Below are 21,744 nucleotides of genomic sequence, written 5' to 3'. Positions count from 1 at the left end.
AGTTTTGTATACAGAATAACTTTGCTTGCAGCTAACAGTAAAGTAACGATTTGCAATATACGATCTGGTGAGTAAGATCAGTTCTCTAGGCAAATTCATCATTATCAATTTATATATTAAGCCCTCATGCCAGACACGGTCAAATGCTTTGACCACGTCCAGCATGAGCACTGCAGTACAACTCTTATGATGCAGAGCAGAGCCAATAAATTTCACAACCTAATCAGTTGTTTAGATGTGCAAAGTTCGCTCCTAAATCCGTACTGATCTTCCGGAAGTACCTGTAAATAAGGCTGGAATTTCTTTAAAATTATTCGTTCAAAGATCTTGCCTATATTAGAGAGCAAGCTTATGGCCTGTGATTCTCCGCCTTAGTGATGTCTTTTGCAGGCTTCGGTAGTAGGAAAACTTTTGCGTACTTCCAGCAGTCCGGGAAGTAGCATAACGTAATGCATATATTAAAAATGCTGGAAAGTCTTGTGATTCCACCGCGCAGGAGGTTCCTTATCATTAAATTTGTAACTCCATCAATACCTGGGGCTTTCTTGGGGTTCAATTTGGAGATAATATCCGTAACTTAGATATCCGTTTTCTTAGATTAGTTAAACCATCGGCATTTAGAACCGTGGGAGCACCTAGCCATTCTTCTACTTTCATTCTGATTTGGGTCTCAGAGTGAATATTCTTCTGGGTTTGAGAGATTTATTGAAATAAACAAACTGGAAATCACCGCTCTTTATAAGTGCTCTTGTGAGTTTATAAGTGCACTCTTTATAAGTATGCCTCTTTATAAAGTGCGCCTGGGTAACAGGCATTTTTGTTTATTTCTTTAGGATTTTCTTTATTTCTTTTTTTTTTTTTTTTTTTTTTTTTTTCAAAAGTTTTTCTATTTATTTGGAAACTTAACATAAGCTTTCTTGGTTAATTAAAAGGTAACATTACAACATTATTACAGAAGGGAAAAAGCTATCAGCTTTCTGGACGCGTAATGCGTCTTGCTCGAATTTCTCAGGAAAGAGCCAGCGTTGTTTTTTTTTTCTTACTCGATTTAATAGGTCATTATATGTAATGCCTTGAATGTGACATTATATATAATGCCACATTCCTCACATATTATATATAATGCCTTGACTTGTATTGTGGCGACTTGCCTACTACAACTCAACGCTGCCAGTCTGTTAACACATAGCAACCAAAAACAAAATAATATTGTTGCGTGCGTACGGGTTCGTTACGAAATGAATGCCCAAGTCCGATGAAAAATGAAGAAAATTTATTATTATCACAACAAATATGATTAAATGTCCTCAAATAATCGAGCAGTATCACAATATATCACAGTAGTTATCTTCTAACTACTCAAACGTTCAATAGAACTTAATTCAAAACAGCTAAAGAAAGCTAATCCGCGAATTCGCTACAGTCAAGAGCAGTTTTCTAAACAACAAAAACTAAGTAACTAACTACGAACTTTATTTATTTCTTTCTTATTCACCGCAGGTATACAACTATGTTGAGTTTTGACCTGTTCAATCTGCGCAGCCTATGAAGGCCATTCACGGTTTTTAGTACATTAAGGTGCTACTGCACCTCGCCCGGGAGGGCGTGACATTAGAACAAGGGGCAATCATTCCGTGGCGAAGGCGAAGTCAAGCTGAATATACGAAAATTGGGAAATTAGTACTTGGAAAACAAAATCATCCAGCATTCAAGTCCATGCATGATGCATTCGGTCAAGATAGTAGCGTAAGGTTACTGAGATAGGGTGCGCAGTCCAGCAGCGAATCAGGAGTAGAACCACAGCAGTGGGCGTGGTGAGATCACACAATACACAGTCCTTAACACATATTAATTAATTCAGAGTCTCTAGCCTGCTTCCAGGCAAATAGCCAATTTTGGCAAAACACAGTACTGGTTAAATAACGTTAGATAGAGCACAAAACACAACTTCATATGTACACTATTTACATACTTACATCACCACCGCGCATTATGGTGAATTGACCGAGGTCTCTTCACCATGCTGTCCACCGTAGGGTCATAATTACCGAAACTACGAACTGAGAGGTTTTCCTCCTTTTATAAGATTTTTAAATCGCGTGCGAGAATTTTCTGGTACTTTCTCGAAATCAAAAAGATATATTTATTTAATGCTTAATGCACGCACTCTTGTATTTTCAATTTTCGGGCTTAGCTTTCTTTTAATATTCGTCACGCGCTGCACTGCGCGGGAAATAAAACCATTTAATTTATAATTGAACTAACATTAGCTTTTTAAATACCAAATTCGTAACAATATTTATTCTAGTGTTATTATTATTATCGACCTGTCTCAAAAAATTGTTCTACCATAGTCATTATATAAAATGACACAGCCATTATATTTTGGTATTTACATATAATGTAATGTATATAATGTATATATTGACATGATCAGTAACGGATATCCCGCAGTGGGGGTCTTTCCTTGATCCCTTTCCGGTCATCGCGGACGCTGTTTTCTATTTAGAAAAACATAAAATTTTCTAATATAAACTTGATGTCACACAGTATTTGAGGATGAAATATTTCTTAGTACCTTTTGAAGAAGTTTTGGGACATGTGTTGGGGTTATATTCAGTTTCATTCCATTAGCCATGGCTAAGAGACCTTAATTAAAAACTTAAAATTTGTCCAAAATCACCGGACACTCCACCTTTACGTCTAACTGGTAAACAGTTTCAGAAAATTTACATTGACGGGAAAGGTAATAAATGTAAGGAAAGATGCGTTGTGTGCGCTAAAACCAAGGAAAAGCGAAAGCAAAGAACGTATTTTGAGTTCGAAATATGCAATGTAGGACTGTGTGTCGATCCTTGTTTTGAATTATTTTGCCCACAGCAGAATTTTTAAATTGGATTTTAATTACCTACAGGTACTTCTTGTTCAATTTTTTTTTAAATTTCGTATTTGGAAATTTTTTTTTCATGTTTATAGTATTTATTTCTGTGTGTATAGTTATGATTTTAGTATTTTGCCTGTTTAATTTATTTCTATTAATGTGAGATTCTTTATATTAATACACATTAAAAACAAGTACATTAAACACGAAACTTCTAAAATTGAAGTCATAATATCAAAATGCTGATTTTATACGATTTTTTTTATTATTTTTTTGTAAAATTAGGCTTAAGTGCTGAAAATGCGCGGTTGGTGGCGAAGATCCATTTCAGCGGGTCCGGTCCCGTGACTACGCTTCGTTCTACCGGCGCTGGTCCTTAAGGGGGTTAACAGCAATAAGTAAACAATTGAATTGAGATGTTTTCCTCCAGTTTTTATAAGCTTTTTAATCAGCACGAGAAACTTTTCGTATTTTCTCGATTTTCTGGATGTTAAAAGAGTATGTTTCCCAGATATATATTTATTAAATGAGCGTGCTCCTGTATTTTAACTTTTGCAGCGTAGCTTTCTCTTCAAATAAGTCTCTCGGCTGCATTGCACGGGATACAAAACAATTTAATAACAATTCTACTAAAAATTAGCAAATTAAATTAAAAAAACCGTAACAATACTTTCATCTTTATTTTTATTTCATTTTATTCTAGTGTTTTCTGTGAGATTTCAGAGTTTTCAAGAATTAAGTTCACTTTCACTGTGAGCTTCATACTTAGTGGGACTTGCACATATTAATTTTATTTTACTTCTCATCTTTTACGTTGTGAGGTTTATCACTGTGTAATTGCAGTCAAAAGTGAGTAACCTTAAGAACTAGTTAGCGAATAATCGCTTAAGTTCGTGTGACAAGAGACAACAAGATGGAAGGGTAACTAACCCTTTATTATTTCAATAAGATTTAACAAAACTCCGTCTTGGAGTGTACAATAAAAACCGACACTTGGGCTTGAACTTAAGAGACTAAGAAACAAACTAAAACTAAGATTAACTAAAGAGATATAGCCGAAGCTATCAAGATTCTAATCGAAATGGCCCTTTAACTCTATTTGACTACGAAGCTTATTAAGGGCCTGAGTACGACCGAGCGTAATAACAGCTTTGAGAGAGAGTAGCTAAAAGGCGCAAATCAGAAACTCTGATTCTTTCTAACTCAGTCAGTAGAACTTCGCGGTTAAGCCGTGATTCTAAAACTATGTGCCGGAAGTAGTAAGTTGAAGTTAAGAATTTGACAGGAAAGGAACTTAAAATTTAACTGTTAATAAAATTAACATAATCCTTACAACGTGTTTCTACCGGATTTTGTGCTGCAAATACTTAGTGAAATGCTATTTAATTGCTTATATTGCTATTCCGAAAATTTCTACCCATGCTGTCTACAAATATGATAACGGTACAAATTGCAACTTCTCATCTGAGACTCCTGTTTCAAGCTTCATGTCCTGCCCGGATTTTACGTTTCTTCTTGTGATCGCCTTAGTGGAAAGAGATTTATAGAAGTAAAGGCTGAAATACAGCCGGAGACTTCATTTAGATAGACGATCTACGATTGTACGATCCAGCAAACAAAATCCACGTGAGAGATGTAATTGATTAAAAAGTCACTCAGATAAAGAAATGGTTAAATTGGTTAAAAGGATTGCCATACGAAACAAAATCTCGCCAAAATATTATGGTTACCACTGAAGGCAAAATATTGCCAAATTTGCTGCCGATGGGACTGACAGATCTCTGCCAATTAACCATCTATTACTTGTTCTTTATTTTAGTAAATTACATTTCAACTAAAATCGCTACAGACAATTTTTCCTTTAGTAAAGATGTACTGCTATTCACTAAATAAAAAAAGTCGGAAACTATTTTGCCAAAACATGTTTTCAAACAATCATAAATGCTAATTTAATTTTTTTTGCTAAATTAGTCAACTTTGTTATAAACGTGTAAATTTTAAGTTTAGTGCATGAGTTAACGTGTTTATCAATTTCATGGTTTATAAATTACACCATTATAAATCATATGATAATAGCTTTCTTGAAATCGTGTGGATTTTTTTAAATCAAGCAGTAGTGAAAGGTTTAAATTAGTCTGGCTATATTTCTGTGTACAAAAATGGGACATCGGTATGGACAGGACTAGAGTAAAATGTGGCAAAGAAAAGCTGTATGATATTGAAGAGTTGCGTTACTTGATCCGACTTTCCCTTTTCAATGAAGCACCATGGAACAGTTTTAAGTATAAGAAATATAATTTATTCCACAAACAGAAACGTAATTCGTACCGAGAGCACTGTAGCAGCTTCCCTTCGCAGCTTTCCCGCCAGAAAAGACTGCTGAGGGGGGAGGGAGGGAAGGAGAAGTTTGTGGCGTAAAAGCACACAGGTCATGTGTTTCTCTTGCAAATTGGCTGATGCGAGGCATCTCTCGCCCGCTTAAATGAAATGTTACACTATAAGGAGCTTGCTGTCGTTCCTCAATACGAGAACCCAAACAAAAATCTGTTTTTTGTTTTAATACGGCAAAGAGGAGAGATTCTTTTGAGGAGGACTTTCTAAGGAAAACTGACTAGTATTTACATTAAACACACATAACAGTTAAAGTACAATGCGTACCACCATATTTCTACTATCAAATTTTCTCTGATGAAATTTTCTAGCATAGCAAAATTTTTGTCCTTCCGGCCTTCCTATAAATCTTGTCGCATTCTGTGACATAGCTTTGTTTCGGGAATCGCATAACTTTTGATTTATCATAGTTTTGTTTCGGTACTAGCATAACTTTTGTCTTCTGAACCCTCAGCACAATTTTCTCTTCCTCTTGACTGTACATAATAGAATGTAATCTTTTGGCAAGATACTGGAGATTTACTGGAAGATCAAGCATGAACTCTACTACTTTAAATGTCTTGGATATTTAACATTTATCACTTTTATCGCATTCGCTTTTTGACATCTGTAAGCGAATTCACAGAAAATCTCAATAACGTTCGGTTTAAGTAATTGCGAAGTCTCCCACTAGTTGAAACGTGTTACCTTCTAACGGGGTTCTCTTTAAATTGAATTTTCTACAGCGTGTCTAAAATATACATAATTTCATTCCACTAAGCATCTTACTTCAGGAAATTTAAAACATGCACTATGTAATCTGTATATTAACAATTTTCACAATCGTGTAATTTTACATAGCCAAATAGAATACATTTGTAGTAAAAATTCTAATGCGACATTTTCTTCTCCTAAATCGCGTTCATCTCTACGTCAAAAGAAAACTGCTTTTTAAACTGCATTTGATACCACCGAATAAACACATCCTTCTAGAAATCTCTTGAATCGTTCTAACCACTCTAAAAAATTTCAATTCACTTCATTTTTCTAAAGCTTTTTCAAACCCGTTTACCTATTAATTCAAGAAAATATAGCACAACATCTGTAAATTTCATTGCAGTGTCACGCTATCTTTTTGAATTATTTTATGAATTTTATTGCCATAAATAAGAACGTAGTACCAGATCACAAGCCGCAAAGAAAACTTAATAATTTATTAAAACAAAATCACAATGTTTAAATTTTCTCACTGAAGAGTACGTATACGAAAAACGTATCTCACTAGGTTAATTGATTAAGAGTTAGGTTAGGTTAATTGATTAAGGCAAAGCAACTAAAGGGCTATCTGCCTACTATACTAACGGGATACTATCATTTTAAGGGAAACTGGCTCGTATTCGCATTACACATAAGGAAAACTTTACACAAAAAGAAACAAATATGTAAATGTCTGTAATCCTAATATTTTGCTACAGAGTTTTACAGCATTGTCAGGCAGTCTTTAAATTCATAATTTGTGAATTGCACGAAGATAACAAATGGCACCAAATTTCTGAAAAATATCAATGAAGAATATATTTCACTTTTAAATGTTTCAATTTATTTACCTGGATAGTAATTCACTGTCAAGATTTACTTTGACAAACAACGTAGTGCTATTATAATTTGGAAGAAAAATGGCAAATTTCAAGTCACGTGGACTGGCAACAGGCTACTTCATATTTTTCTTGGATCTGATTTTTGAGATCCAGATGTGATGTGAAAGAATGAAAACAATAACGCAGGGAAGACGGAAAGAAAAAATAAGAGTGAAGAGGGGGAAAGTAAAAAGCAGATCTAACAGAATAAGTTGGATTTCCGCAAATTCAAGGTTATTTCTAACTAGAGGACGAAACAAAGTGAAAAATGCTTCAAACAAAAGTATTGCTAAGTGCGTTTAAAATACAAAAAGTAAAATGTCTAATCATGGTAAAGAAATTCAACATAAACGATTTGAGAGAATAATAATAATAAGCAAATGTCGGGGGTCGAAGACAAATAACGTAAAACATTTCCTCAAAAAAGAAACAAAAATACAGAAGACGACTAAGACTACTACAAAACTACTAGTCAATTTAATAATAAAAAAATTTTTTTATTTATTTATTTTCCTATGAATTAACAATTTTATTTTGAAATTTTCTCTTTAGCCTCACATATATAAGTCAAACGTAATGTTTCCATCTTGACTGATAAATATTTAGTATAGAAAAGAATAAATTCATAAGAAATAAGCATCCTATTAGGTTACAGTATTCGAAACATACAGTCTTCCTCAATGCTAGTGTTTTATTGGTTAATATTATATTGGCCTATAGTTACAAAAATTATTACTCTAGTATTGTATAACCTTCTGTATGAGAAGTTTTAAATTAATTAAAAAAAGTTTTCTTAGTTTAGGTCATTTCTTTCTTTAAGAAATTTCCGAGAATGGTAGTTGGTTAAACGTGCATTTTCAGTCCTTTCTATTAAGGACTGTTGCAAGCAAGTTTTAAAGGGCATAAACATTAGGGAGCTACATAACAAAATAAAGATAATAAAAAAAAAAAAATTGAAAGGTTTCAGATTTTATATTACCCTCAAAGGGGTATATTTTTCATATACACACACATACACGTTTCGACAGCATTGGGCTAACGGCCCTTTGGGTTCAAAATACTTAAAAACAGCATATCTTTAGAATTTACGATAGGCAGTCTCGCATGCTGGAGATAAAAGTGTTTTATTCCGTACAATTTTGCCACTCCTCGCTTTGAAATCTTTGAGTATTTTAATCAAAAATTTGTTAAAGTTTTACAAAATGTGAAATAAAAAATAAAACAAACTCAAAATTCAAAATTCGCGCTGCCAGGTGCCAATATTTGGATAGAGGACTACGTTACTCAAAATTTGATGGCTCTAACTACCGTTGCTTTTCCTCAATACGATAAACATATACCCGTTCTTTATTATTTAATTTCTTTAAATGTAATACAGGGGATAATATTTGGTGGTTAAACAATTTGAAAAGTGATTCGAAGCAAAATGCCTTTTCGAGACTATTAGCCCTTCTGTCGCTTTGCCTAAACCCCACCTTGGACTAAAAGTCCGGTACTTAGCACGTATTTTATCGACATAAAAATATCATCGAATTCCATATACTGCATTTAATTATTTACGTGAATTCTTAAGGAGACGCTGGATTCAAGAGAAAAACTATTTGAACAGATTTTAGCTGACATTATTGGGGAGTGGCCACATTTAATTAAATGAGTTATTGTTATCTCTTAGTATTCTTAATTTTAGAATCAGTATTGTCACTAAAAATATTTTAAACTATGCCATTCTAATTTCAGTTCTTTGTTTATTTATCACATTTATCTGCAGTACCACAGGTACATATCCAATAAAAACAGGTGCAGTTTTAACTTTAAACTAAGAGATATTACTTAATATCCATTCATACTTTAATGCTAGGCGCGTTTCAAATTTCCGAAAAGCTTCCAGAAATATTACTCACATGTTTAAGTTTTGGAAGAAAGCAGATGAATCGTAAGACATCCATTAGTCTTTGATGGCACAGGGGAAAAGGCAGTTGAGGGTTTTCGCAGGACGAAGCGGTTTGCTATTACGTAAGTAGACATTCCGGACTCTGTTGAAAGCCATCTGTGACAGATTTTCTGAACCTCTATGTGTTTATCATATGGTGTTATTTTATTTTTAGAGATTTGTGAAATTAGATTATAGAGGTATTTTACATTGTATTTCTAAGAGATGTTTCAATCGAAAGTAGTAATGCAACTAGATTTTTAGCTCAAGCGTCAAAACTTCTTCGGCCTTCTCGTAACACAATCTATGCAAAACTAATTTATATAAAAATAAAATCTTTTACCATTATATTTATTCTAAATTTTGAATTTCTAAATTTAAAATTCCTGACTAGAAAATACAGGAAAACCTTTCTTAATGCGGCAAACTAATTCGTCAACTAATGAATACCAAGCGACATTGCATTAAGCGAGTGCAATATGCTGAGGGTGTTTATCCAGTTTTAGAACGATTTCGATAGAGAATTAAAAAAAGCAAAAATGCTTTGGAATAAAAATTTCTGGCAACAGCTTATTGTCTGAAATAAAAAATATCGTCTGCTACTTTTAAAGTTATTGTTCTTTCAGAATTTCGAACATAAACAAGCTGCTGATCGAAGGATATGTTTTGCACTTTCCGAAGAGAAATATTCCTATTCGGTAATTGAAAAATGCTGTGATATACACAGTGTATTAAAATTTCTAAGGGAGAAATAGACAACACTATAAATCGGAAGGTGAAAAACCGCAGTCATTAATTCTACATGCAAATAAGACTTCAAGCGAATAACCGGAAAAGGTACGTACTTACTTCTAACGTTTTTAGTTAGATAGTTTTTAGTAAGTTAAATAGTTGGTAACAAGATAGAATGCCCCCCCCCCAAAGAAGAAATATGTTGCCAAGTCTTTAAATACATCTGTAGCAAAAATAACTAAAATCATCAACCAAAATTTACAAATTAAAAAAGCCAAAAGCATAATATTCACCAACCTTTTCCGAGGCATGTAGCTTAACGTAGAACAATTTGTAGAATTCTGACTGAAAACTGTTTAACAGGAGATAAATGGAAATAACATTGTGACCGTTTATGAAGCATAGGTTTACCTAAATGACTGCAACAAAAAAGGTCTATTTAGTTTTGAAAACTAAACATAAAATGTACAGACTTTGTTCCGTCAACGCAAAGAAAGTTTCAATAACGGATATAACGTCGTAGGACTAGTGGGAAATTAAAAATAAGAACAGTGAAAAACCGATACATACCGGTATTGCATATATACCTTTTCAATGCGTTACTGCGAAATCTCCTGGAGTTTCACATATGGACTAATGTGATGAAAGGTGATGATTCTTTATGAATTAAATCGTTCGGGCGCTCATTGTAACTCCTTTATACGCTCCCCTTTTCAAAAGGTGACTGGGGATTAGGGGATCCAATTGCCAAATCCTGGTGGTGACAAATCATTCTCCACCACCCACTTAGTTCGGGCGTCGCTGTAGTGTAGAGTCATTAGGTTATTTTGAAAAAGGAGATGTGAAAAATGAGCAGTACCCTCTCCGGGATTTGAAATTGGATCTCTCGAATACGCTCCGAGTGTGCTACCGTTACACCACGAAGGCATGCTGGAAGATGGGAGATAATACCTTACAGTCTTATATAATAATAATATATTTAATGTTTCTCAATGCTATTTTTATTTAATATCTTGTAAAACTTACAAATTTTTTATTAAAAAACTCTATGATTTGACAGCGAGTAGTGGCAACACTTTTCGAAATAAAGCAGATTTTTTTATCTCCCGCTTGTGAGACTGTTGGCACTCGGAAAAACCAGGGCGAAAATTAGTGTTTTCACAGTGTTTAATTAATATCTCGGCTGATTAAAGCCGTAAAAAGATGAGAATGGTCGAAATGGCTTCCCACGAATTTTTGGAATCCAGCGGAACTTCTCTCGAAACTCAACTCCCCACCGTTTCGAAGGAGATGATACCACAAACAAACAGACGCGCACAGATTAAAGATAATTGACGAGCGAAAGCTAATGAAAATAACTTAGTGTAACGGCTTTACAATTGAATAACGCGCAGGCTGGCTCTGACCTAAGGCCGGTGTAAAATAGTCTAATGTCAAGAATAACTCAACGCCGTAGAATACTAATAGCAAGAGAGTCAATTTAGCAACGTGGTCTTCAAGCAGGCAGAACACGCTCTGATTCTACCCTCTAAAATCTTCCTTTAAATAGTCTCTTCTTTTTACCTAATTTGAATATCGCATGAACTAGAAATTTTAAATTCGACAGGGGATAGAAAATGAGATTGATAGGAAAGAATATTAACATAAAATAACTGATTAAGGAACTTAAATGATAACTCTACATGTATATAGAGTTATCTTTTTATGAATATTAAAAAAAGTATTCTTTTTATATAAAATGTATTCTTTTTATGAATATTTGAAATTTTGCTTTAACAATAAAATAAATTTCTAATTAACGTCTGGTCTTATGTTACATAACTGGTAGAAAATTATTTTATTATAATTTTTCTCATGTTTTATGGTTTTTAAGTTTCCAAGTACTTTTTATTTTAAAAAACCAATTCATGGTAAATTTGTTTTCTAGGTTTTAGAGAGCAATCTGATGTTTTCAGACTTAATTTTAAAATTTTATTTTATGATTAATGATTAATATCTCTAAAATATATTAATTTTTCAATTAATATATTTTACAGATATTCTATGTGTTATACTGTTGTATATATTTAAGGAAAGCAAATAGTACTTTTATTATTAAGGAAAGCAAATATTACATCGTTTTTGATCATCGTTAAAAAATTCGTATAAAAGAGCTGTATACTGAAATGAAAGTCATTTGCTAATATATACGTAAGTTGTGAAACAAATAACATTAGTTTGTTTTTATCTAGAAGGAAATGTAACCATCGGGGAAGACTTTCTTTATTATAAATGTAAGTGATCTAACATTTGTGCATCATAATTTATGAGCTTGATCATTAGATAATTAATGCTTTCCCGTATTAGATAGGTGATTTGTTCCAGGAACTGTTTATTTTCATCTCTCCTTGAAATTAAAAAATGTAAGATTTAAAAGACCTTCATTAGCGGATTTTAGCGGATAAACTGAGTGCAAACTGTAAGAACTACAGGAAAAAATTTGTTTCTGAATAATTCTCCAGGAAATTTTTTCTCAAACTTTCTTTCCTCCATTGTTCTTCCATCAAGGACATCATTTACGTTCCGTGGTATAAAACGCATCTCGTGCTTCTGCTAAATGAAAAGAACTTAAAAAACAAAAAACGCAAATAATTTCATTTGATGAACTGTTTTATAACGAATTCTTACAAAATGTTCCTAAGGAAAGTCAAATTCTCTTTTTCTGTTGTAGATACATTAGGATTTTTTTAAGTGTAGGAAGCACGAGAAATGAACAATCCCCTCGTCTTGACTCGAACCTGGACCCTCTCGAAAACACGCCGAGTGTACTACCGTTACACCACGATTATAAGCAATAGATTTAAAAAATGCGGACAAGACTGGTTTCAGAATCACTCAATAAATGTTATTCTTGTGTACCGTTCTGCTAAGTCACGTTTAAGTGGAATTTTAGTGTAGACAGAAAACTTTTATCTGTTGCTGGAGCTCTCCAGACAGTTTTGTTTTGTTACGTTTAAAGTTTTTCTGTTTTCCTTATTTCTAACCGTCGACTCCCAATTAGTATCTATCGAAGAGAGATCAACTTTAATGGCTAAAACATTGATATCACGTACCTGGCGTATCGCAAATGGACAATGAACTCTTTCCTGCTGAGCTGTCATCGACGCTATTACGAGGAGAGACGAAACAAATCCATATCTGGTCATGCATTAAAAAAAGTGCATATTCTCAGAATGTTAACCGTTGTAATGTTATAACTGCTTACGTAACATGTCGAAATAAGTTCTATTTCACAAGCTTGATCATCGTTTCTGATATCGTTTGTTTTACGCATTTAGAATCAATTCACTTATTCCGCTGAAAGAAGATTTTATTTAAACATTGCATGAAGGAAAAAAGTCTGAGGATTCATTATTTTTGGAATCTCAGACATGTAAAGCACGGCTGTGCTTTTTTGGGTCAAAGAAAAACAATTTTTTTAGCAGTTTAAGCAGGTAACTGTCACTTGCTTTAACTACTGCTAAATAGATTTGCATTTTCCCTGCAAACTAAGTCTCATCTTTCAACACATTTCTAGATAATAAATATGATAATTTAAACTCATTTCATTAAATACTGATTGACTTTTGGGGAAAGTGTTTTTGAGCAGTAACTTAATATGACTTATTTCCATCTAAAACAAATTTTGCTGCATTATTCAAGAAGAGAAATATATGAGTTTCACAAAACCGATAAGGCTTGAGGGAGATCGAAAACTTATAAGAGATCTTGGCATTTGTAAACGCTCAGCTTGTGCCTCTACGACGTAAGCAACAAAATCGACTTGAAAATTTCAAACAACTTATATACTTCTTAAATTCCGTGTAATCTACCCTGTCCTTACTCCGAGGTAATATATGGATGTCTCAGAAGAAATACAAAGAGTTCGACCAATAGCTTTCGTTATATTATATTTCTTTTATTTTTCAAGTAAATTTGTTCATTAAATGTTTTGAAAGAATAAATCGAAAAATTTGATTATGATTCTGTAGTATATCATCTGAAAGTGAATGCAGTAATTAATTTGTGAAGTATATTTTATACTAATTTACACATTTTCTCATGATTTGGAACCATACAGTCAATTCTCCTTTTCGTTAGCTCTGACTAGGATGTTAATGAGATACGAGTATTTAAGTCAGAGTTCTTGAAAGTTTCCACAGAGAGCTTTTGGCGGCAGCGCTGACCATGGTAAGATTCTTTCACCCAGATCTGTAAACTAGGTTTGTTTGTTTTGGTCTGTTTATTTAATTATGGCAAAGACGAGGGCTAACTGGAATTTCTAAGGAAAATGGTCCCGTGTACTCATTACACACGAAGAAAACCACGAAAATGGCCTTGCAGCCTTGCCGTTCGAACCCCGGAGCGAACTACCAGTATTCAGCGACTCTACCGCTGGGCCGCTGGTGGGCTCTTGAATTAGTTATTCGGCTTCAGACAATTTGCTAGCAGAAGTTAAATTGCTGGCTTAGTAATCGAGTCAATGTTTGTTATATAATATGCTTTGTAGTCTGAAACATTAAATTAGTTTAAATTTAAAATGTTCTTTTCTGTTATTGATACCTCGCAAGCTGCGGAGAGTTGAATTGTAAGCACAGGTTGTTCATTTGTTCAGTCGAAAGCTTTAAATGAAAAGATTATTTTAATCTTCTTCTGTTTCAATAATTAATTTCCCAGAGGGAGCGTTAATTCGCTTAACTATCTTGTAGAGACCTTAGGTTAATTAGAAGCAAGAGAGGTTGAAAAATGAGCAGCGCCTTCGCCGGGAATCAAACCACGGACCTCTGGAATACACTCCCAGTGTGCAGACCACCACACTACGAAGGCATGCTAGGAAGGCAGGAGAAATACCTTCTAACCTTAAGTAGGGTTTAAGAAATTTAGTTGATTGCATTTTCCTTTTAGACCCATTTTGGCTCTATGGATGTTCTTATAATTTTCCTCATAAGCAACGTTATAAAAAATTCTCCACGAAGGCCACCCTTTCCTCAGGCAAATGGCCCTTGTGTGCTTTTCCATATATCATTAATAAACCAAAAAAAAATTCTCTTATGCGAAATTTATGATGCAGGTTCCTACAGAAAAATCAAACACAGTTTTTCAAAAATGCACGACTTTGAGTTTTTAGTTGTTCAAATTTGGATTAAAAAATCTCACAGATATTCATTCATTCTTCAGTGCATCACATAAGAATGCTTTCCTTCTTGGAACAAGCGATGAAATGTACGTCGTTTGCCCCAGAGTTATCGAAATATAGAAATATGTTTGCGCATGTTAAGAAAATATGATTTTCCCTTGCAGAATGATAAATTAACCATCTTTTGGTATTTTCAGTTGTCTTTCCCATCAGAAGTCTAGATAAGAATTAAAAAAAAAAAAAAAAAAAATATTTGAAATTGGTACTTTTCCGTTTCGCCGGCGCAAATCTCGACAAGCAGACTTTATTGGGGACAACACACAGTATCCATAAAATTGTTAACAAATGTTAGTTCTAAGAATTTTTATTTTGAAGGCATAAACATTTTAATACGGTTTAAAATTTTGTAAAAGCCAATAAAGACAATAAATTTGTAAAAAGGCATTAATTTAAGAATTTACTATGCTGCCATGGTTCAACATCCTGATTCGGAGGTTCGTATCACGTGACCCCAAGTAATCTAGTCTCACATAAAGTACGCTACAAAAATATAATTCTCTCAGGAATTATCTACATTAATTTCAAGTTAAATCTTAATTTGTAATACAAGTTTAAATGCAAGAATTAATTCAATTCGTACGAATAGCTTACTTGGAAATTATGTAAAATTGCAGTGCTTTGCTTCGCTAGTACGTTCTCATTAGAACTGATGAATTTAACCCTTGATTTTTGCCTTTTCTATATTTTCGCCTTCGGGTGAGCGGTGTGATTGCATCCTAATTGACTTAATTACCGCGAATGGTCTTAGGGCAATTTAATTATCTTTTTAAATATTCTGTGTAATTGTATGCCAGTATTGAAAGAAACAATCAATCTAGTAAGAAATGGCTGCACCTTGTTTTGAAAATGAGGCGTAAACGGTTACCAGCGAAGATATTCCGTTTGGCATCAGTTGTACCATTATTGGCGACTTTATCGTTTGCGCCGGCAAAACAGAAAAGTACCAAATTTAACAAAAACGGTAAAAAAAGAATAACCAAAGACCAGATATATGACTTTCTTAATATCGGATAGAAAATTAGATTCATGTACTTTTCTAAAGAAAAGGAAACTATTCGACCCTCAGCGTCTGTCTGGCTACACGGACATGTCATCATATCAAAGAAAAGCTGTTTGGTATTACTAATACATAATAGTAGGTCCTGAAATTAAAGACATAAATTTGCATTTAGTTACTCAAATCTTTTAAACAATATTTCTGAAATGTAAGATCAGACATTTTTAATGGAATAGCGAAAAACATAAATATTTAAAGACGAGGATTAAGAACTGGAACAGAAAGGATTTCAGTCTAACTCAAGAAATCAAGACACTTTTTATTAACTAACAGTAACTTCTAACTGCAAAATTCAGACTACAGGTTGCTTTGTTCCCTAATTATTCAATTTGGAGTAATTATCTAGTTAAATTTTCTGAACTATAAGGCATTTAAGTTACGGAGTTTCGTAACCTAAGTAACAACAGTGGAGCAATAATAGTTAATAATAGTTAATGTAAGAAACAGATTAGGAATTTAGTATCACTTATATATTATATTTTTCATCCTAGAAATATGAAGAAATAAGTAAATTGAGTAATTTTACAAAGTTTGTACAATAAATCCCGAAATGCTTTAAGAGAGCGAAGCTCTGCTAGAAAAATAAGATTACAGGGACAAGTCTATTTAATATTTAGGTAAATGGCTAATTGGCAAGCTATCGACAAACTGGCGATGGTTTGGCGACTAATTTTTATCGCCAAATTTGGCCGAAAGTCGCCAAACTTGGCGACTATTTGGCAGCATTTTGGTCCACTCCTGCAATTTGGACTTGCTCCTGCAATCATATTTTCCCGGCAGAGCTTCGTTGTCTTGAGGCATTTCACTTTACATTATAAAAAATTCATAACATCAGTGTTTTGTTCTTCTGTTACTGTTTTATATAGAGAAAAGAATTATAAATTTATTTCTTTTACTGAGCAAGGATATATTCATCAAAAAGAGAAATCGGAAACATAAACATCCATTGACTTCCATGTCTGATACATTGAAGTACCTATTGCAGCTATTAAAATATTGTATCAACATTTAATGCATTCAGCTATGTAGGGAATATTGCTGATATATCAGGAATATTCATTACTGCAAAAATTGTTTCAGGACTCGCGTACCGAAAACTTGTAATTTATATCAAGTAATATTAATAAAACACAAAACAGTTAATATTTTCCTTTATTTAGGAATGAATGCTTTTCTTATTCAAAATAAGAGTTTGAAAGGAAGCTGCTGTTAGACATTCCTGGAGAAAGTTTTTAAAAAATACTTCTTTGGAGTTCACCTGAAGTTTGATTTAAAATAAAATCGGTAAATATATATTTTCAACTTCAGACCTAATAAAATGAAATTTACTCCCATGACACAGCCCATGTAATAATTCTGTACAGAAAAACTTCTGCAATTTTAAGTCCCACATAAAGATATATGGAATGGAATTCAATGGAAAAATTTGTTCAGGCGGAAAAATACCTATGAGGAAAATAATTTTAATAAATATGTGCATTTTAAAGAAAAAGTCGCAAATAAAATAATTTTCGATTTTTATTTTATTTATTAATTTGCGTTTTACTTGTTTGCAAGAAATGAGTCATTCTGTTTTCGAAAGCATGTTGAATAATAAATTTTTATGTATGTTTTGTACATCCATACGCGTGCACGCACGCAAACACGCATGGTATTTTTAATAAAATTTTTGTATTTTAAGCGCGAGTAGGAAAAATGTTAATCAAGGTTGTTTCAAAAATAATCTTTGATTTGATTAACTAATAATATATAAAGGGTATGTTTAAATAAATGTTACCATATTCAATAAAAGAGTCAAAATTTATTAAATGTTGATTTTTTAAGGATATGCAAATGCGCAAGTAAGCTTCCTGTAATAATTTTTCATAAATTTACTGGATCTCTTCATATATTGTTTTTTACTTGTCCAATGTAGATGTAGAGAGAATAAAAACTTTTTTAATGATCAGACATATTAATGGCGATAGAATGAGGAACATATGCGTGCTATTATGTTCAACATGTGCTGAATATCATTACTGGAGCATAACAATCATCTTTTTCTCGTCGACAAGGTTGACATTTTGAAAGGCATCCCTTGACATTTTCTTCGAGAATTTTCTATATCATATGCCTATGTTTTGAAATAATCACTGATGCTTAGATTCAAACAGCTACTAGGAATGTCGAATTAACGACTTTCTCCTTCCAGTATTAGAGGCTCTGAGCTAAGATTGCTATAGTTCTGCATGGTCCCCAATCTCCATTATCGATGGTTACATTAGTATATGAGTGTTTAATTAGTATATTGAAAGATAAGATGAAGATAACTTTCTCTTGAGTTTTGTAAAAATAGATGAGAAACTTGTAGTCCATGAAAACAAGGATGATATCTTTGAGTGACATAGAATTATACTATGAACTATGTTGGAATTTTAATTGTAACTTTAGGTTAATGTCTTAACATTTTAAGGCGAAACGAAATTTTTTATGAAGTCGTAATATACGAATTAGAAACATCTTTTATTAATTATGTTAGCAATACAAATGTTCATAAAAGCATCAGTGGAACACGAATTAAATACAAGGAGAGGAGCAAAATAACCGGACAAGTTTCAAAGACCAAACGATAAAATAAAAAGGTGAAAGAATAAATGTATGTTTAAAAAGACTGCCATCCCAATTCTTGTTAAAACCAGTTTGCAGCTTAAATACACACGCAGCTTGAACTTGATAGTTTGTCGTTTGCATATCAAAGCGCCGGAGTAACTTTTTTTTTCCGACTGAGAAGCTATAGTACAAAACATTTTCTTCTATATGGAAAAGAGTTATCACATTACATTTTTAGCCCACAGGGCGTTAGCCCAAAAGGGCTGTTAGTCTCGCAATCTCATTTTGCGTTGAATCACTTAAATGCGGTGTATCACATTTCAAATTATTGCCACCAAATATTATCACCCTGTACCATATTTAAAGAAACTAAATGATGAAGAATCTGTATTAATGTATGCAGATTTCTCACATTGTGAAAAAACAAAGGTACCTAGAATAATCTAATTTTGAATAACATTGTCCTCCCCCCGAACATGGCACCTGGAAACCCGAATTTGGAATTTATTTTATTGTCTATTTCATATTTTGTAAATCCTGAACGAATTTTTGATTAACAAACTTAAGAATTTTAAAGTCAGCAATGGCAATACTGTACGAAAAAAACATTATCTGCAGCGCACGAGACTATATATCGGAAATTCTAAAGATATGCTGTTTTTAAATATTTTTAGCTCAAACACTCTCGAAACGTGTATGTGTCTGTAAATGAAAAAAACGCCCTTTTGAACGTAATAACAAATCTGAAAGCTTTCAGATTATATTTATTTTTTAAAATTACTATTATTATTTTTGTTTCAAATTAGGTAAAACTGCTACCGAAACGTTACAATGATTTGAACAGTATATGGAGATGCATCGTTATGTTATCCACCATACAACTGTATGAGTGCTACAACCGCTTTAAATGTGGGCGCGTGTAACAACTCAGCAGATTTCGGATATGGTAGGGATAAGCAAAGAAAGCTGTAGGTTAATTTTAATTGAAAATCTGAAAATGAGGAAAGTTTGTGCTCGATTTATACCTCGGATTTTGACAGAACATCAAAAAGGAAGCAAAAAAACTTGCTGCGAAGATTTTCTGAAACCTGCGAGACAGAACAACAATTTCTCAAATCTCAAAATGTATCATAACGGAAGGAGAGACCTAGTGTCTATAATAAGAGCCAGAAAAGTCCACAGTGGAAAAGACCATCTTCTCTCACTCGAAAAAAAATTCTTCAGTACATGCATGTTTACCATTTGTGTGTATGTGTATAAGCCATGCTCATAATTTTGTTATGAAAAAAGATAAAACCTTGTAGAGACATAATGTATTTTTTGAAAGCAGGAGAGATGAAAAATGAGCAATGCCCTCGTCGGGGCTCGAACCTCTGACCTCTCAAATACAAGCTGAGTGTGCTGACCAGGAAGGTATGTTAAGAAGGTGGGTAGAAGGTGGGAGAAGTATCTTATAGCTTACACATATAAGAATTTAACAATTTTGCCAATGACTCTTTAGATTTTTTTGTAGTATTGTATATTCAACAGCAACATACTCCAGATACGACAAGGATCTAATATTTTGTATAAAAAATGAAGATAAGTAATAACTACTAATAATCAGCAGTGTGAATCTCTTAATAACCTTATTTACTGTCTCTTTTACCTGTCACATTCTTTATTACGACAAAAAGAGTCAATAAATGAATGAAATGTTTCTTCATAGTTAGAACGTATTTTTACTTTAGAGTTTTCTGTGATTTTAAAATTATATTCGCAGTTGCTTATTATTTGTCTCATTTATTATTATGAGTTTTATGACTCATTAGTCCAAAGGGACGTTAGCCTAGAAGAGCTGTTAGTCTCGAAACGGAATTTTGCTACGAATCACTAAAAGCGTTGAGTGACTTTTCCAATCGTTGCCACTAAATACGTATGTTTCTCGCATTGTGAAGAAACAACGCCACCCAGAAACATCAAATTTTGAATAACATTGTTCTCCGCCCGAGTATAATCGCGAATTTTGAATTTTATTTATTATCTATTTTATATTCTGTAAAACTTTATAAAGAGATCGAGCTGTAAAATTACTGAACAGTGGTAGTTCCATCTAGAATTCGAATCGAGACGAACGGATTGGCTACATAGGCTAGTGGTTTTCCCGATGTGTAATGCGTGTGCTAGCCACTTTGCCTAAAAAAGTCCTCCACGGAGATATCCCTACTTTTAGGCAAATACCCCTCGAGTGCTTTGCCGTAATCAAATAAACCAAACCAAGGTTAAGCCGAAATCAACTTTCTGCAGAGTATTTTCGTTCTTGAAGAGAATGAAAATACGTTCCAGATATTTTTGAACTGAATAGAACATTTATGTCAAATTACCCTTAATTTAAAGATAAAACACAATTTAAAGTTCAAATTGTTAGACTTTTCTTATATTACTTACAGCACTATTTTAACAAGCGCTATGTGAAAATCATGTATTCGTAATTTTAAAAAAGAGATAAACATTTTGCTCTCAATCCATTATAAATTCCATAATTTTCAAAGAGTATACGTAAGGAACAATTAGATCTGCTGTTTGCTACAATGAAAACTTGGCAGCATATTAAACATCTATATCCTGACTTCTGCGTTTCAAAACCAACGTAAAATGCCGAGGAATCGATGCATGTCAAAATTTGCATGACAAGCTATCTCATCGAACATCTGTTTATTTTAAAGTGTAGCTTAAAGTGTAGCTTTAAAGACTTTAAATAGACTTGAGTTTCATCGCTAGCCGCCTTAATTCTTCAGTCAAAGTTTGATAGACAATACTGAAAATCTAACTTTAAAGAAAAATTAACGATGTTTGATAAACCTCGCAAGAGACTAAAAGGAAGCAGCACGCTAACTTATGATGCTATGGATACTGCTGGCAGGATTAGTAAGAAATTTATTTAAAAAAATCATTTTATACATTTTCGTAAAGCATTCTATTAATTGTATGAGTCTACTTTTTTAAAGACTTGATATTAATCTGATATTTTTATACTAATATAACATCAGAGCTGCAGCAATATATAGTCGTACTATTAATGGAATTTTGGGAAATTATGGTTGTGTTATTAATGATAAATCATAAAAATTTTAATGGAATTACTAATTTTTAATTATTCTCTAAAGTTTTAAAATTGAGTAATTGTAGAAAATTCTTTGCTTAAGCTCATTTAATGATACATACGTTATTTTACACAAATAACTTGATATGTACAATTCACTTATATTCAGTTTATAAGCTTATTCAGTATGTTTATTAAAGTCTTATTTACCTGGTAAAAATTAATTTTCAGTAAAGTCTTTTTAAACGCAT

General features: G+C 32.9%; 1 protein-coding gene across 1 annotated transcript in view; it reads right to left on the bottom strand.

Annotated features, from left to right (window-relative positions):
• LOC118190728 (cytoplasmic aconitate hydratase-like) overlaps positions 1 to 8,858 on the bottom strand; it is a 165,097-nt gene extending 156,239 nt beyond the window's left edge. The window contains exon 1 of the mRNA XM_035361492.2: positions 8,790 to 8,858. The gene's annotated coding sequence lies outside the window, so the exon portion shown is untranslated. The remainder of the gene's footprint in view (positions 1 to 8,789) is intronic.
• Positions 8,859 to 21,744: the final 12,886 nt, after the last annotated feature.

Source organism: Stegodyphus dumicola, chromosome 12, assembly GCF_044657685.1.
Source record: "Stegodyphus dumicola isolate Sdum_Otavi_A_Nest chromosome 12, ASM4465768v1".
NCBI lineage: Eukaryota > Metazoa > Arthropoda > Arachnida > Araneae > Eresidae > Stegodyphus > Stegodyphus dumicola.
This window is presented reverse-complemented; position numbering and strand designations above follow the sequence as displayed.